Here is a 16,196-nt window from a genome sequence, read left to right as displayed (position 1 = left end):
CCCCTTGGTAGCTCAATGGATTCAAGTTGAGAATAAGTTTTTGGGTCAGTTTGAAGTGTTCAAATTGACAAGAGGGAGTTCGATTATATATAATATGATTGAACTGGTTAATTATATTTAATATGATTGACTTTATGTATGAGATACATTAATTGGAGGAAATTTGATATAAATATGATTTATGTCTAATGAAGGAGAAAACATTATGGTTGATATGTGATATTAAACTATAGGTTAACGAATATAATATGATTATATTTATTATTTTATTTTGACAATTATAGGATAATTGTGCACACCGTTTTCTCCATAACCATGCATTAGTGGAAAGTTCTAATCAGTTTTCGTAACTGAAGAATAAAATGAAAATCGTTTTCATTTTGCGGAGATCACGGAATTCGCTCAAGTGAAGTGTATGCTGCCCATCACTTAGTAAAATCAGAGACTATACGATAGCTCGAGTTTACTACACATGCGCTTCGTTCTAAACGATCGCCTACGTTTTGCTAAACGATCATTTAGTGCTGACTAAACGATCGTATAGACAATCGCTGCCTTTTTACTACACGATTATGTACACTCTTCTAAACGATCAAGCATTTTGTCTATACGATAGATTATGCCTTCTCCCACTTGCTTGATCGTTCTATACGATCCTCTTTTCCTCCTCCCCTCTACCAAATCCGAACAGGGCCCACTCTTTGGATTCGCACACCGAGAATACCGAGGGTTCCAAGTGGTGGTGTCGTCCCCATCTTTCTTCTGTTCGTGTGGAAGTCGTTCGTGGTAGACGACCAGGTGTTGGTGAACGATAGCTTGACATTCCACCGAGAGCACCTGTTTCCTTCGAGAGAGAGAGATTTGCCGAGGAGAAAGTTCTTCAACTAGTATGTATTCGTTCTCTTGTTATTTAATCTTAAAGCATGCAGGTAATTTATAGTTTGATGCATATCTGTATGTTTAAATGTAAATGTGGTAATTCTGTCACTATGTCTTTGGAAAGATCCGCTTCCGCTCAGAGGTACTCTTGTATAAGAGTTCCTTCAATTTCAATTTCAATAACAATTTTATTAAATAAAATCTTCAACCATACTTTTATTGATAAATGAAATATATTTCCATGATTACGAACGGTGAGGTTTAGGACGTTTTCAACAAGTCACTCAGCTGGACTTGCTCACGCGTGAAGGCTAGCGGACAATTGAGAAACTCAGATCCACGGCGCGATCGACACCCATGAACGACGCTCAATGAATGGTGAGATCCAACGAAGAGAGACGACGGTGTGGCTCCGAGCAGCGGCATGCAGTACTGGACGTTTTGATGAAACTGAAGGATGGCAGTAGCGACTTCGCTGCGAGTTCTGCTGTGGAGGCGAGGCAACATTCGGCTGCGAGGAAGAGAGACAACGGCTGCTGTTGAGTGCATGAAAAGGGAGAGGGGCTAGGCGGAGGCTTCACGGAAGAGGAGAAGAAATTTTCCCCCTTTTTCACTGCAAGCAATTCGAGGATTAACTTTTATATATATATATTCCAAATCTTTTATTATTTACTGCAATCTTTCCCAAGTCTTCTCCAAATGCACCATCTTTTATTCCCTACATCTGAATGGAAGTATTCTACAATAATTCAATTCTTAAATCTCAAATTAAATTGTCTTAATCAAATAATTCAATTATCTTCGAAATAAAATAATCCCAAATATTTAAACAATAATTACCTGAAAATTTGGGACGTCACAATTGAGCCATCAAATTTTATTCTAAGTGTTAAAATTGAACCCTCAGATTTACATAATTGTAAAAATGGTAACAATTATATAAGTTTGAGGGTATAATTTTAATCACTTGGAGATCCAATTTCTAGAAGTATTATAAGTTTGTCCAATTTTAATATTTGTAGAAGTCTATGGACCCGGTTATTACAGCGGGATGTTTGAGAGTGTAATGGCAATTACTACTATACTTCATATGTGAATTTTGCAATTTACCCAAAAGAAAACATCGCTTTTTATGCACTATTCTTTTCATTAAATAAAAATAATGGATTAAATAAATTTTTAATTTATTTAGAGGACACTTTTAGAAATAACACGTAAAACAAAATACATTATTTATTTATTTTCTTATTATTACTATTATTATTTTGATAACTCGTGGTGTGGGAGAATCAAATTTCTAATTTCGAAGTTCATAATAGAAGTTTTATGTCCAATGAACTATGCTTAAAAAAATTGCTAAATTAGAAAAATTATTTGGAAAACTATATATTTTGAAGAAATTTCTAATATTACAGTAGTATGGAAAATTTTTCATACCACCTTTCTTTATTATTTATCAATTATATCCCACATAATAAATATTTAATAATTTAATAAATCATAAAATGATGTATCAAAAAATCCATGGAAATTTTCCTGTATAATTTCAAGGCAGTTTCCAAACAGTCCTCGACTTCTTTAAGTTCTAAAGACACTATCTTATTTTTAGTTAATCAAAGGCAGTTTTTAATTTAAAAAAAACATTTCCCAACACTTTGAAAATCTCTAGGTTTGATACAGTACTAAAAGATTATTATTATTCTTCTTGTTGTATTATGAAGCTAAGACTTTATTACTAAATTAAAGTAGCTTATTAAACTTTATATTATATTTATAAAAAAAAAAAAAAAAAAAAAAAATAGAAGAAAGAATGTGGGTCAATTATTTTTCCAACTGCAGACCAACCTTGAAGCTTCCACTTCTAAATTTCTTTAATCAGATAAATTTTAGAAGATAGAATATACTGTGATTCTTAAAATCAAAACAGAATCTAGATATGTGAAGAATTAAATTTTAAAAAAAAAAACTGGCTTTACACAACATGATTCTTGTACAATGTTAAATAATATGTTCTTGAGATTTTCTAAAAAAAAAAAAATTATGAACTCATATTGAACATTTTCTCAACTAGGATAATCAAACTCTCAACAAGCAATTTGATCTTCATCCTTAGGGGGAAGTAGTCACAGAATCTACAAAACTTACAGCAATACGCACCAGAAAGTAGGCGAAAAAATTGCTTGAATGCTTAAATAAACAAAGGAAAATTGCAGTGGGTAGCAAATCTAATTAAGGCAATTGCAAGTGTAGCTTGGGTTTTTTTTATTTTGCATAAATAGCAAAATCCTCACCCATACCCTTCACATGTGGACTCCCTCCCTTCTCAACCATCTCTCCAACTCTCACGTTCTAGTCTAGATCTCATGGTCGTTCGAATTTGGTGGAGTCGTCAGATAGCAGTTGCAGTACGACATCGAAAATGAACGGCATAAAGGATGGAGCAGAGTTGTGTTGGGTTGTATGTCCTAAAACTCGCAGTTTGTAATATTAAACATATTCTACTATCAACAAAGATATTATTGATCGTTAATGGTTATTGAATATGTAAATTATACTTGTAAAGACTAAATCCAATAAACTAAGATCTATGGCTATTACATGAGTACTTGGACTTTGTGTGGAGACATAAAGGTGGGTCAAGTTCGAGTAAATAGCCAAAACGATCTATAGTATACGAATAAGGTTGGGTACCTTATTCTAGTAACACTATTGGATGTGGCCCACTTTTAGTATAAATGATGTGATCCTGAATTGTTCATATAGAGACATACGAATGGGGGCGTCCTATGCAAAGAGTTTGTATAAGACTAGACCAAGAAATAAGTCACTCTTACTTTATAACGTTATTTACTATTTAAGACTGATTGTTTCAAAATGATGACCTAGGTAACTCAACCTTAATCCTGAGCTAACTATAAATTCTTGTTTATTCGGGATTATCTTTAGATTTTCATAGGTGAGGGTTGACTTAATAGTGCCAGCTGAATAAATCTCCCATTTCAGGGGTAAGACCGAGTAGATAGTTGGGGACATAGAGTGCAAGACGAAATTCTCTCCTACCCGCTATAGGGATAGTAGAAAGGTTGTTCTTTTAAGTACTGATTCCAAATCTTGAATAAGGGGCCACACCCTCTCATTGACTCGAGAGGAACTCGGTTTGGTGGTCGGATCATAAACCTATTGTTCATTAGAGGATCAGTGGAACTTAAGGAGCAAAATGTAATCTCAGGGGTAAAACAGCTATTGACCCAGCCAATATTACAAACAACTTGTGAAGGGTCGACTTATTGATTAAGGTTCAATCAAGTGGACCAACAATATATCTACAGTGAAGGAAGTACAATTACTGCGCTTTAGTAGAGTGACCCGATAGTTAACGAATGTTGATTAATTTGGTTTAAAAAATCTATCCAATTAATCTCGGATCGTTGGAGCCCATGATCTATAAGTCCATTAGGTCCTCCTACTAGTTCACAAACGAATTAAACCTTAGAATCGCGTTATGAGTAAATTTGAAAAATTCAAATTGGAATTAAAGTAATTAGTAATTAGATACGATATAATTACACATTTAACTATCGAATTAAAAGAAATTGGATAATATTTAAATTCGATTAAATATCGATTATATGAATAGAGATTTATGATTGTGGAATTAGTGTTTTATTAATTTAATGTTAGATATTAAGTTATTTTAATTAAATAAATAAATTTTATTTAAAACTAATTTTTTGAATTAATTTTTTTTTAAATTAGAAATTTGATTTTTACGAAAATACAAATTTCAAAAATTTAGTTTTTATTTTAATTTTCTGAAAATTAAAATAAACTAAATTAAAAAGGAAAAGAAAAATTAAATTTTTTTTTTTTGAAAATTCGTTTTTAAATTGGAAAATCCATTTTAGTGGTTTCCAACATTTGACTCACAATTCGACCAATTAATTCAAGTAAGTGGTGTCTCCTTCTTGTCAATTTGGATTGCATGAAAGATGAGAACAAAACTCAGCTCATTCAGCTGAGATTGAGAAGCTATGCATCTGGTATTTCAGAGTTGAGGTTGTGGAAGAAGATGTTCTTAACCATCTAACTAAAAATCAGAAAAACCTTTCTCAAAATTCCCTAAATTCTAGCTCTATTTGGATTCCACAATCCAATCTAAGGTCCAAGAGAATAATAGGGAAGATCAAGTGGTGGTCTACAAGTGATTGCTGAGAAGATTTAAACTAATTTCGTGGATTGAAGAAGTTCTTCAAATGTAACTTCTGGAAACCCTCCTTTTATCTTATGAGCATGTTGTCTTAGTTACTAAAATTGATGAATTAGATTGCTTAATGATCCTGATTTCTTCTGCTAATTACATGCTAATTCCATCAAGTTGTAGTTGGCGAGGGCATTCAAAGATGACAGGAAGAAGCCGATTGTGCTTTACAATGTTGGGCCATTGGCATTTAGGCCCACATTTAGTCTTTGAAAATGGACGGAGGAAAGGGGCAAGAGTATTCATGGATGACGAGAAGAAGACAGTTGTCGTTGCCAGTAAGTTCTTTGCAATTTTCTCTCTCTCTCTCCTCTGTCCGTCAACCCCTCCACTGTCCAACATAAAGGGACTCTAAATAAAGAAGATCTATTTCATTACAAATTACCACAAGTCTTTATTTACGTAAATTCTCTTCAATTTAAAACACTTAAAATAACTAATCATTTACAACCATGTACCAATAGTATGTCAAGTATCTATCAATATTTTATTAAGTGTATATCAGCAATGTAGTTGTAACGATCCGACCTTTCAAGTACTCTGACAAAGGCTGTTACTCATAATTACACATTAGCATCCAAAATATTTTGACCATTGAAGTAAAATTCATTAAAACGATATAGACAACTTTCAAAACAATGTATAAAGTTAATAAATAAAACATTTATTTGGGGTCCCTTAAAAATATTTAACAAAAGAAACAATCCAAAAAAATTAAAATATTATGTCTATAATAAAACCTAATTTCAAAATATTCAAAAATATATATATATAATGAGCAAAAGCGATTTCATTTTTCCTTAGATGGCTCTGTCACAGATCCCGTTTGTCTCTCGCCTTCTGTTTTTGTTCTTATTTATAAAACATAAAATAAGAAAGGGTGAGTATAAAAATACAAAGTGACCCACTATTGGATCTTCTAGGTAACATGTAACATTTTATCTAGGCAATGTTGTACAGGCATATCAAATCAATCCTAGTGAACTCGAAGGGTCACATATCAATCATAAACGTGATCTCGAAGGAAAATGCATCAGTCATAAGCATGTAACTCGAAGGTACACAAATCAGTCGTAGGCGTGTATCCCAAAGGTACACATATCAATTGTAAGTGTGGTCTCAAGGGAGCACATATCAGTCATAGATTTATACCTGAAGGTACACATATCAGTTGTAGGTGTGTCTCGAGGGAGCACACGTCAGTCATAAGTGTATACCCAAAGGTACACATATCAGTCGTCAGTGTGTCTCGAGGGAGCACACATCAATCATAGATGTATACCAGAAGGTACACAATCAGTCATAAATGTGCATATAAACAACCATAAGTGTGTATCCTGAAGAAACACAATCAGTCTTAAGGTGTACATATGCCCAAATAAAAAGGTTAACATGCACCATATATATACTTAGCATGCATCAGTCCACATATAATTCTTTTATTATAATCACAGTCGCTTATCTTAGGGAAAATTACCAGTAAGCCCTCAGTTATCTTTACATAACATCGCGGTCAAAACAGTCCAACAGTCCATATCATTCAATCAAAGTCCAAACAATCCATATCATTAAATTAAATAGTCCAATCATTATCACATGGTAGGGATGACTTGTTCGAAGATAAACCAGTAGTACGACACTTACCTCAATTAAGTTCAAATCTTAATCTAAATTAGCTATCTTGTAAGAGCCCGAACCAAACCTAAAACAAGAGCCAAAATTAATGTAACCCCCCTTAAGGTTAAATTTTAATCACAATTTATCTTAAAGACGTCCAAGAAACTTACCCAACTTGAGACTTAAACCCAACAAGACCTCCAAACTTACCCTCAACACAATTCTAAGTCCAACATTGTAATTTGCATGTTAGAACTCAAAATTTACAGCATCAAATCTCAGTCCAAAAAGATCCCAAATTTTGGTGCTTGCAAAAAGCACCCGAAACGATCCGTAACACCTGATGGACAACAACACAATAACATCCTTCAAACCTCGAATCTGTAAACCAAACATGATGCGTGTCACAAATCAATGTCAATCTTAAGCGAGTAATCACTCAATCCTTAAGGAAAATATGTGAAAATTACCCAAGAAACAAACCTAACCAAATTTCAAGATTCTTATGAAAACCCCACACGCACGGCAGAAACTTGTCGGACCAGAGGCGGCAAAATTCTGGGCAGCGGACGAAGTCTGGACCAGATTCGACGTTGGCGGCTTGGCTGGTGCTTGAACAAAAAAAGGAAAGGGACGGTTGGTGTTAGGTCTTTAGAAGATATATATTTTCTATGTTAATTCCCTCGAAATTGTGTTGATTATTTTCTTTTAATGCTCATTTTGAAGGTAAAACAGTCCCAAGAGAGACTAGGAGTCATTTCGAGAAATTGAGGCAAAAAGGATTTAAAAGAATGACCAAAAAAGCCAACAAAATTGAAGAGAATCCGATAAATTACCAAAATACCATCAAGCTCCAGCGTCACGCTCCTAAAAGAAGCATCGAGCAAGACAGAAAGCATACTTTTACTGCAAAACAGGGCAGCATTGCAACGCTCTGAATTTTTTGATGCGACTGTCTGCACGCGCACCTCACGCAATGCAGCGTCAAGGCCAGCGTCACGTCCCAAGTGCAATACTTTTTGGCTTTTCGATTTAGCGTTGCAACGCTAGCCTCGGCATCACGACACTACTCCGCGAGTATAAATAGTTTTTCTTTCATTTTTGCAAAGGGTGAAGCACAATTCCAATGGAGACTAGAATTTCTCTCTTATCAATTAGGGGGTGTTTGACAAACAAGGAGAGTTAGGTTGAGTTGGTATTTTTTTACCAACTTTATATTTGACAACCCACTTTAAATGTTGGTGCCCCAACTCTCCCCAATTCTCTCTCCCTCCAATGTTTTTAATGGTTCCACCCACTGGTCTCCATTGGCGACCACCACTACCACATTCTGACGACATATTCCAATGACCACTTTCAGATGGCCAACTCCGACGACCAACTCCGAGCTCCGGCAACCACCTCCGACAACACTCTGGTAACCAATTTCGACAACCACCTTGGTAAAAAAAAAACTCTTGACTTCCACATTTTTTCGATCAACTTCGACGAAGAACTTCGGGCTCCACCAACCACCTTCGACGATAACTCTAGCGACTAACTCCAACGACTACCTTCGCACAAGCAACTTTGATGATATACTCTGCCTACCACCTTCGTGTGCCCAACTTCGATGACTAATGATAAAAATAAAACTATGGGTTTAATTACCCACTATTTCATCACTCTCACTCTCACCCATTTTTCCACGCATTTTCATTGCTCTCCCAACTTCCTCAATTACTTTATCGTTTCTCTCTCTCATGCTCTCTTCACATTTACTCCCCTTCTCTCATCTTCCTTCTTCTTTCTTCTTTCGTCGTCTAGTTCGTCTTTCTCATTTTCTCTCTTCTTTCTCTGTCTGGCTCGTATGGATTTTATTTTTTCTTTTCTTTCTCAACTCCTCTTTTCTCTTTTTTTTTTATTTTCTTTCTATAGTTGTTCTTTTACATCTAATTATTCTTCTTCTATTTCATTTTTTTCTTAGATCTAATAAATATTATATACGACATCCTATTATTGTTTCACTAAACAAAAGTTCAATGATATGTTTTAAACAACCTATCCCTTGGTGTTTTCAAATATTACATAATTCTAATGAAATGGTGAAATTTAACATTATGACTCAAGGCTTTTTTTTTATAAAAAAATAAATAAATAAAATAAAATAGTTTGTACACTGATGCAACATAATAGTAGAATAAATAGACATCAATATTTTTAAAATCATTTCACCAATTTTAGAAAAAGGTAAATCCATATTCCACAAATTGATCAAAAAAGACTATCTAATAGTTTGTTTTATCATTTAAATTGTAAGATTTTGAATTTTTTTTTTTTTTTAAGATTAACATTTAAGTGTCATCCCTTCTATCTAAAACAATGTTTGATGGCACTAATCCTTTAAGTTTTTTTTTTTAATTTTAACGTTAATTAATGATTAAGTTGGGATTTTTAATGGAATAATCACTTCTATTTGAGTGTTTAAAAAATTGAATTCAAAATTTTGTGTTATGTATATGAATACTTTGTAAAGAATTGGTTATGTTTTAAGAATGGAAAAGAATTGGAAGCTTTTTTGTTTTTATCTTAGAAAAGTTAGAAAAATATGTGTATAGTTGAAAATTAAAATAAACAATAGCAAAAAACAAAAAACAAAAAAAATCAATTTCATTTACAAAAACAATACCAGATACCCAAACTCAACTCAACTCAATTCTGCATCCAAACACAGACAATAATTACCAACTCAACTCAACTTTGAACACCAAACACAAACAATGTAACTCTCCAGATAATACTTACCAAATCAACTCAACTCAACTCTCTACTTTTATCGCGCATCAAATGCCCCCTTAATGTGTTCGATAGAATGTCTAGCCAAGATCTACAAGAGGCAATAGTAATCGTGTGTTTGATGGCTATCCTAGGATACACTAATTACTAGATTTGAAGAAAATTCGATTAATTGAGTTAGCTATCTTGACAATTAATCGATGCAATTGAATCCTAGAATTTAATGTGCGTGTTTTCTCTTCTATATGGCCGTTATCAAACCCAATAGAGGTAGAAACATGTAGATTGATTAGGGTTAGGCCTATCCAACCTTAGTTAATGATTAGAACGCTCTCTTGACTAGGTTCTAGTTGTCCGCCTTTGTAGAGACTAGTTTAATCTAGTTTTAAGTAGGTAGTTGTGAGCTTAATACGATTGTGAATTTAATTTGTAGAATTCGATGATTGGAATTACATTGAACGTCTAACTTGAATTAGAAGCAAGATTGTTCTATATTTGTTTACATTTATCCATTTTCTCTTGATTTTTAGCATGTTTCTAGTTTCATCAAAATCCCGTTTTTTAGTTTTTATAGTCAAACTTAGTTAAGAAAAATATTAAACAAGTTTTCCATGTGGATCGACCTCTTACTTCCACTTTAACTATGAGTTAGTTTAGGTTATTGTTTGAGCTTTATAAATATTGTTTGTTTTGGGTTGGTAGAACTAACGACACCTACTTAGCTTTGAACAGTCGGCGCGACGCGTTTCGACGGCTAGAGGTGAACGGATGTGGCGATAAAACTAGAGACTCGAGTTAGCGTCAAAGACCGGCGCCGACTAAGAGAACAGACCTGGCGTAGGAGAAAGACGCGCTGTGACCTGACGACAGTAGCGGCTCCGACAGACGAACGAAACGGTTAAAGAAGAAATGAATGGTGGCTAGGGCTACGCAAACACGAACGTAAAAGGAAAAAAGGCATGGGGTGGGTGTCGTGCGTGGGTACCAAGAGAGAGAAGACTTCAATTTTTTCCCTTTTCTTCTTACTTTTAACTCAATGAAACCCTAACCACAAATGTATAATTCCAAATCTCGTTTCCTTCTTAAATTCCAAATATCCTCTCAAAATTTTGAATCCCAAATCCTTTTAAGAAAAAAAATAAATTTAAATCAATTCTCTTATAAAATTGATTTAAATTAATTCTTTTCTCCAAATCCATTAAATCCAATATTTAAAAAAAAAAAAAAACAAAAACAAAAAAAACAATTCATCCATTTAGTTCCAAAAAGATCAACTTCCAAACTCTCAATTTTAATTCAATTTCACGAATTGAATTAAAAATTGAATCAAATCCAAACTCTCCTCAAATTACATTTCAATTCCCAAGTTCTTCATTGAAGCAAATTTCAATTATCCTTGCACGATGATTCAATTTAACCTCAAAATTCAAAATTACCCCGAATATTTCAAGATAATTTAAGAAAAATTACATGAAAATTCGGGATATTACAGTATCAGGTGTATACTAGTAGTTCCAGTGTATCAAAGGTATCAAGTATATCAAGTGTATATCAAGTGTATCTAGTGTATCCGAACCTTTTTGACATTTCGTGGGCTAGGCTTGTTTTTTGGCATTTTTGTAAAAGTAATAAGTCTAGGTTATGGGTCTAATTTTTAAAACTTACTTTGTCAAATATACAAGAAGTCCATAAACAAATGAAAGCAAAACACGGTGGGCAAACCCAATAGCAGCATCCACCATGTTCTTAGATTATGATAGATCAATAGATATCTCAACTCATTAAGGACACAGATGATATTTGATGAGTCAGACTCCACGATCAGAAGTTGACGCCTACAATCCTCTCAGATGGAGGAAGGAAGATAACATTATTTCAAGCAAATTAGGTCGATAAAAAAGAAGATACACTTTATTGGCATTAATATAAATATTAAATATTTTATTCTGTTAAAATTTTCTTAATTATGCTTTTATATATAGTTTTAGGATATCTCTCATTCTGATATAGTATAAATTTATCCATGTAGTTCTTTATTAGAGAGCTTCCCATTAAGTTCTAGAATTTTGACAAATTCTAGTCGTTTGAATTTTGGAAAATTAAGTTATTTTTTGTCTCACATTTTTTAAAAATTTATTTTCGACCTTAGATATCTAACTAGACAATTACTTATTTAATTGTGACAATAATAAATTAATTTAGGTCAAAGTGCATGTTTGGTGCTACGCGATTGAACTGTAAAAGATTATTACTCATATGAATCAGAATATCCTTGCGCTACCTCTAAAATCAAACGTTCAAGAGCCAAAGAAGGCTATAATTAGTTCTGGATTCTCACATACAAATAGAGATGAATTCCACTGAGACGACTAACAGAACACAAACTGATAAGACACTTTATAATTGATTTCATATATATTACAAGATGAAATTGATTGAACTTTATTAAAATTCATTAGTATAATTCTATTTACAAACATACTTTATTTTGGACTCATATATGTCTTATTTAGGGTTTACAACTCTATCATATTTTAAGGGCTAAGTAGTAAGGATAGAAAATAACATTTAAAAATGATAATTAATGTCTTATCGATTAAGATACGTTGATGCACCAAAAATAAATAGTTGATGTATATAAAGAAAATATGGCCACTAGAGAGAGTATTTTGAAAGGGATAGTTTAAACTTATATGAGTGTGCAAGTTGCAATGAAGTGTCATATTATAGGAAGCTTCTATCAACCAACCAACTAATATTATTGTGGGGGAAATGGGATTTATTTATTGCTCTCTCTCTCTCTATATCTGATAATGTCTTTTATTTGTCTCTTTTATGTCACATTTTTAGTGTCGGTGGCTTCTTTCATTTTTGCATTAACCAAATATCATGTGTATTATTTGTGATTCACATCCCATTTACCCACACCATCCATTGCCTTCCATATTTCAAACCATTCAAACCTACCATCAATTAAAAACAATAAAATATTTAAAATATCATTTTAATTTAAAGACTTTTTTTAATTTTAATCTCTATATTTTTAGATGTCTAATTTTAGTCCTTGTACTTTCACCAGGTCTTGAATTCAACCCATATTGCTAGTTTATTGTCGACAAGAATTGAAATACTGGTCCATATATTGACATGTCCCTAAATCATTATGGAGATTTTTGTTTCAAATGTTGGGATTGGATGGATTAGCATCCTAAGCACAACCCTTGTTCGGGGCAAAGATCTAGGAAACCTTGGCTTCCTACCTTTTTCATCGGTTTGAATAGTAAACACTATTCAAATTCATGGATTACCTTTTTTTTTAATTTAATCTAGGAAGTTCACTCACCAACTTCTGGCACCACCTCTAGTGATCGTCGCTAGCCAACTCCGACCGCCACCTCTGGTGACCGTTGTCGGTCAACCTCTAGCCACCAACTCCGACGACTCTAGGTCAACTTTTTTTTGTAAGTCATCCGAAGAAACCCTTAGTTTAATTACAATAATATTTTCAAAAATAAATTTTCTCTTTCTTCTGATTATTTTTTCTTTTGGATTTTTTAATTATTATTATTATTAGATTGTTTTTTAAATTATCTCTCTTCCCTTCTTTGTTTAAAATTAATATTTCTTTTATTTTAGGAGATTTCATTTATTTTCTGTTTTTTCCACCTATCTATTGATATCTCAAATATATGTCGATATATTGGTAATATAGTGGAAAATGTAAATATACAACGCATATATCATGGTTTATTTTTTTGGCATGTTTACAAATATACTAAAAATGTAATGTACATCGAATATATTGTTTGGTATATAAGACAATATATTATCCAAATTGTATTGTTCATGCACTTATCAAATATACACTGATTTATTTACACAAAAATCAAATATATAGTGCTATATATACCAAATATATCTCATTTTCTTCTTCAAAGCATCTAGTTGATTCTTGCTTTCATTTATGGGGGCAATAATTTTTGGATTTTTGGAAATATTTCTCTTACTTATAAGGTTTTGAAAAGAAAATTATTTTGAAAAGTTCAAAACCACAAGAAATTTATATGTTGTGAGCTAAAAAAGTATATTGAGCTATATTTTTATGTAAAATAAATAGTTCATTAGACTACAATTGTACAAGTAGGTATATTTATTTAGGATATATGTGTAGAAAGCCCTAATTTAATTTAACATTTTCATTTTTTTTTTTTGTTGGTCAATTTTACTAGCTCGAAGATTTAAAATTATTTTTTAAACATAAAGAATTAAAATGTTGGTAATAACTTAGCGGCAAATAAAAATTAAAACTCAAACTTTATGTTTTTTTTATTCCTCAGATGTAATTTGATAAAAAGAATTATAATTTTTCAATAATTGAATCTAAGACTAAGATCTAAGTTTATTTCAATTTGAAGTTAGCATGTTACAATAAAAAATCAATCATTTTAAATTATTTGAAGTGACAAAAGTCTATGAAGTTTTATCTCAAAACCTAGTAAAATCAAAATACTAAATTATTAAAACAATAAATTAAATAAAATAATAAACTTGGTCACATCTATATTTCAAATTTAAAAAAAAAAAAAAAAAATCAAACATTCTTCTATATTTTTTAGTTTATTTTAAACTTAGTTACATTAAAACAATTAAGGTCCATTAGGTAACTAATTTTTTTTTTATATTAAACCTATGGACACTACTCTCATCTCCAAATTTCTTCCTTTGTTATCTACTTTCAACAATGGTTTAAAAAAACTAAGTCAAGTTTTGAGAACTAAAAAAGTAGCTTTCAATTTTTATTTATTATAATTTTTTTTTTTTTTTTTTGAAATTTGGCTAAGAATTCAACTATTGCGTACTTAAGAAAGATACAAATCATTGTAAGAAATGTGGATGAAATATGCTTAATTTTTATAAATAAAAACTCAAAACCAACTGGTTACCAAACGTGACCTAAGATGTCAAGTTTGAGCTAATCTAAAATCTAATAAATACAACCAAATATTTCACAAACTCAAGATTTATAAATCTACACTTCATTCCCAGACTTCTAATTCTGCAATCAAAATACAGACTTCCTAAACCCAAGTTTCCAAAATCTGCATTCCAAACCTAATTTTCATAAACCCAACCTACCTAAACTTCCCAACCTAACTTCAGACTTAACATTTCCAGACTTAAGATTCCAAATTTACGTACCAAACGTCCCTTAAAGAATTTAACATCTGATATTAAAGATTAATTGATATCCAAGTATAGTTTATATATTCAAAGAAGACATAAGAAATTAGTGTTTATTAATCTCTGCAAGAATAAAAATACTAATAATAAAATCAATAACTTAGTTTCAAAGTATAAACCACTCAACAAGTAATTTAAATATTTTTTTTTTAAATTTCTTTGTTTACGTATTTTATCTTATATATTCATCATTATATCTGTAAAATTATTAAAATTTTGATTTTGATATTCTAATCCTTAGTTGTTGGTTTTTTTAAAAAAAATATTTTATTATATATTAACATTTTCACTATAAATTTTGGAAACATATTCACATATTTAATAAAAAGAAATAATTTTTTTGTCAAAAACATTAACGGGTTAAGTCATATTCATGTTGCCTAGTTCATAATTATTTAAAAACATGGCAACTTTTTAATAACAAAAATATTGGAAATATTATCAAATACTGAAAAATATCAGTGTTTATTAGTAATAAAAACTAATATATTGTTTGTCACGAATAGATAATGACATTTTACTATATTTGTAAATAAATTAGCTCATTTTCTTTTATTTAAAAACAACCCTTCAAAATATATCTAAATAGAAAAATCAATACATATTACATTTCAAAAAAATAATATATATTGTGAAATTATTAATTGTGTGTCATCTCCAAATTAACTTAAACCTTTGTTTAAAGGGGTAAAACTTTGTTCTTACTAACTTTCTTGCTTAATTAGTTGATAATAAGCCAAATTGTACGGATGAAATTCATATATTTTTGTACAATTTTGTTTAGTTTTTTTATTTTTAAAAAAAATATATATTTGTACATTAGTTGGATCATAAATGTCCAACTAGTTAGTCATTTATTATGATAGGAAAAATTTAATACATGTATAAAATCAACTCAACATCAACATAAAGGATTTTTTTTAAATACAATTTTCATCTTGTTACTTTGAAATTTTTTTAATTTTAGTCTTCATACATTTAAATATCTAGTTTTATTTTTTATATTATCAATACATCTTAAATTTAGTCTATCAAAATTAATTTTTACCAAAATTAGTTCAACAATAATAATAACTTTTATGTAAGAAAATATAACATAACATATAATAGTAAAAATCCCAATAGACAAAAAAAAAAGTTTATTAAAAAAAATAATACAGGAATTAAATTTAAAATTTATTGGGAGTGTACGTCAAAAATTTGATATCTAAGAATACAATAATTAAATTTGACCAAATTCCAGAGTAATTTTAGTTTTTGTTTATTTATGTCAACATAAAAGTTGTTGCCAACTATTTTCTTTTTTCTTTTTTTTTTCCTTCATTTTTTATTTTTAAACATAGTACAAGTTAACGTACGTGACACCATGACATGGCCATTTATTCATTGCATTGCATTTTACCTAAGCACCTGTCCCATCTCCAAC

The sequence above is a fragment of the Benincasa hispida genome, chromosome 3 (genome assembly GCF_027475165.1).
Source record: "Benincasa hispida cultivar pf3 chromosome 3, pf3_genome.v1.1, whole genome shotgun sequence".
Lineage (NCBI taxonomy): Eukaryota > Viridiplantae > Streptophyta > Magnoliopsida > Cucurbitales > Cucurbitaceae > Benincasa > Benincasa hispida.
The sequence above is the reverse complement of the archived record's forward strand: the minus strand, read 5'-3'. Positions refer to the sequence as shown.